Here is a 3640-nt window from a genome sequence, read left to right on the forward strand (position 1 = left end):
CCGGGCAGTATGACCATGTGAGTTTTTTAATCTGAAAGTTGCGCATTGCCTTATGCCACTCTGGGCTTCCCATTCCGTTTTCAATTTCCTGTATGAGGTTCATTGAGTCGGTTAGAATCATGGCATGTTGGTTTCCGGGCGTATGGATGGACGATAGCCACTGGAGGGCATGTGTCACAGCTTCAACTTCCATCGTTAGGCTGGAGGTTGTGACTTTGTAGGCAGCATTCTCTTCCCTGTTTTTCCATTTTGTTTCGCAGTGAATCCCCAACCGGATTGGTCTTTGGTGACTGAGCCATCTGTGTATATGATGCATCCATATCCTCATAAGTAAAAGCCCCTGTGCTTTGGAGCCCGTGACGATACCCCAAAGAACACATCAACGATCGTGCCCTGTGTTAAATCAGGCACTCACAAAGGAAGCACGCTAGAAACGCCTATATAAGGGTGTGCTTCATGTAATTAGAAAAGTTTACGAGATGTCGTTAGGTCACGCCGCAGGGAAAACAGGCCACACGAGGCTTTCAGACGTATGCACTGTTTTTTGAGGAAACGGACGGGACGCGGCCACGCCAACAACCGCATGAACACAACACCAGGTTTTGTCCAGAGACGGAAGTGTGGAGACCTTAAAGGAGACCATTGAATTTTTTTTAGAACGTATATGTGTGTGTGTGTGTGTGTGTGTGTGTGTGTGTGTGTGTACACCTGCGCACGCAAAGCTACACACATAGCGAGACAGAGAAGAAGAAGAAAAGAAAGGAGATGAAAAGAGAGGAACAGAGGAGAAAGGAAAAATAGAAGATTTGTAAGCCTGCCTTAGACCATCACACGTTCAGGTACCACGCGATGGTCGCGAAGTGACAGTAACTCGAACGATGTTTCCTACGGCCAGTCCCATCTATACTCACATCCCTACAGACAGAGTACTATTAATAGCAGCAGCAGCAATAGTAGTGGTAATAGTAGTAGTAGTAGTTTTTTTTCTCTCCTCCTTCTTCTTCTTCTTCTTCCTCTTCTACCTTCTTCTTCTTCTTCTTGAACTCTGTTGCGCTAAGAGAGCTTGGTCTCCGACCAAGGAAAGGTGTTATAAAGTGCCCATATCAATCATTCATTCATTCATTCATTTATTAATTCTTCTCCTTCTTCTCCTTCTTCTTCTTCTTCTTCTTCTTCTCCCCCTCCTCCTCCTCCTCCTCTTCCTTCTTTCATTATATGTAGTGTGATCAATCGGTATGTTCGTGGAGAACATTCAGTCGCATGTATGTATATATATGTATATCAATACATTATGATGACACGACACCGACTGTCTCGATCTCTGGTGACACGAAGGTCTTAATTCATCCCGCAACCAGCGAAAGCAACCATAGACGGACCAGCTGTTGCATCTAGCGGCGAAGCAAAAAGTGTCGCTCGGCAGCGAACAACAGATGTTTGCGTTCAATTTTGTTACTGGTCACCCACCATGCAAAGAGCGTGCGTGCAAAGCAAGGCTGCATGCTTCTTGTCTGTTTGATATACTACACGGTTCACGAAAAGTTAGGCACCGCTTGGGAACTTGGGCGCATTGTTCTTCTTCGTTCGTTCTCTAGTTTAACGTCTGTTCACTGTAAGTGATATTAGACGAGGGTAGGAAAAAATCGAGTGGGGTAGGGGTTGGGGGCGGGAGGAGAAATTACTGTGTACGCATGCGAGTAAGTGAAAGTGTGAGTGCGTACGTGTATGCGCGTGTGTGTGTTATATATAGAAAATGATTGATTTAAGTTTCGTTTAAAAATGAAAAAAGAAAAAAAAACGCATAGCAATATAACATATTTCTAATGAAAAACTAACAACTGTAACAGCGAACCAACTGGACTATATATATATATATATATATATATATATATATATATATATATATATATATATATATATATATATATGTGTGTGTGTGTGTGTGTGTGTGTGTGTGTGTGTGTGTCTGTGTCTGTGTCTGTGTGTCTGTGTCTGTGTGTCTGTGTGTCTGTGTGTGTGCGTGTGTTTTGTTGTTGTTGCTGTTATTGTTGTTTACTACTCACACAATAAAAGTACACAGCTATCCTTCATAAACCAGTAAAATGGCTCAAACGCATTTTTGAATGTGGTTATGGTGAATGCATGCCTAAGATAGCCGTCAGTTTATTCTAAAATAACAGACCAGCGGTGGACCAAATCACCCTACATAATTGAAATCATCTCTCGATTTTTTTTTCTTTTATTTTTTTTTTTCCAATCCTGCTTCACGAAGTGGTCTTTAGGGTTTTTTTGTGAACTATATTACCTTTTTTTCTGACTGTGTTTGCAGAGCAGTTGTAAAAAAAAAAATGAGACAAATACTGATTTGAAATATTTTTAAAGTCAAGTGTGTGGGTGGTTATTTTGTTTGTTGTTGTTGTTTTTATTAGTGTTTTGTATTGTGCTGCGTTACATTGCATTGCGTTCAGTACATTGCGTTACACTGCGTTGCATTGCGTTACATTGCATTACATTGCGTTACGTGCTTTGCGTTGTGGTGCGTTGTGGTGCTTTGCGTTGTGGTGCGTTGTGGTGCTTTGCGTTGCGGTGCGTTGCGGTGCGTTGTGGTGCGTTGCGGTGCGTTGTGGTGCTATGTGGTGCGTTGCGTTGTGGTGCGTTGTGGTGCGTTGTGGTGCGTTGCGTTGTGGTGCGTTGTGGTGCGTTGCGTTGTGGTGCGTTGTGGTGCGTTGCGTTGTGGTGCTTTGCATTGTGGTGCGTTGTGGTTCGTTGCGTTGTGGTGCGTTGTGGTGCGTTGCGTTGTGGTGCTTTGCATTGTGGTGCGTTGCGGTGCGTTGCGTTGCGTTGTGGTGCGTTGTGGTGCTTTGCGTTGTGGTGCGTTGTGGTGCTTTGCGTTGTGGTGCTTTGCATTGTGGTGCGTTGTGGTGCTTTGCATTGTGGTGCGTTGTGGTGCTTTGCATTGTGGTGCGTTGCGGTGCGTTGTGGTGCGTTGTGGTGCTTTGCGTTGTGGTGCGTGCCGTTGTGGTGCCTTGCATTGTGGTGCTTTGCATTGTGGTGCGTTGTGGTGCTTTGCATTGTGGTGCGTTGTGGTGCTTTGCGTTGTGGTGCGTTGCGTTGCGTTGTGGTGCGTTGTGGTGCGTTGTGGTGCGTTGCGTTGTGGTGCGTTGCGTTGTGGTGCGTTGTGGTGCGTTGTGGTGCGTTGCGTTGTGGTGCGTTGTGGTGCGTTGCGTTGTGGTGCGTTGTGGTGCGTTGTGGTGCTTTGCGTTGTGGTGCGTTGTGGTGCTTTGCGTTGCGGTGCGTTGTAGTGCGTTGTGGTGCGTTGTGTTGTGGTGCGTTGTGGTGCGTTGTGGTGCGTTGCGTTGTGGTGCGTTGTGTTGTGGTGCGTTGTGGTGCGTTGTGGTGCGTTGCGTTGTGGTGCGTTGTGTTGTGGTGCGTTGTGTTGTGGTGCGTTGTGGTGCGTTGCGTTGTGGTGCGTTGTGGTGCGTTGTGGTGCGTTGCGTTGTGGTGCGTTGTGGTGCGTTGCGTTGTACTGTGCTGCGATGCTGCACGTCACTGTGAGAAATTTCATTTGTCTGCACTGAAAATATAGTTTTAGGAGTTGAATTGAAAAAAAACAAAAACAAAATGATCTCGTTTATGGAAA

This window comes from Babylonia areolata, chromosome 21, assembly GCF_041734735.1.
Source record: "Babylonia areolata isolate BAREFJ2019XMU chromosome 21, ASM4173473v1, whole genome shotgun sequence".
NCBI classification, from domain to species: Eukaryota; Metazoa; Mollusca; class Gastropoda; order Neogastropoda; family Buccinidae; genus Babylonia; species Babylonia areolata.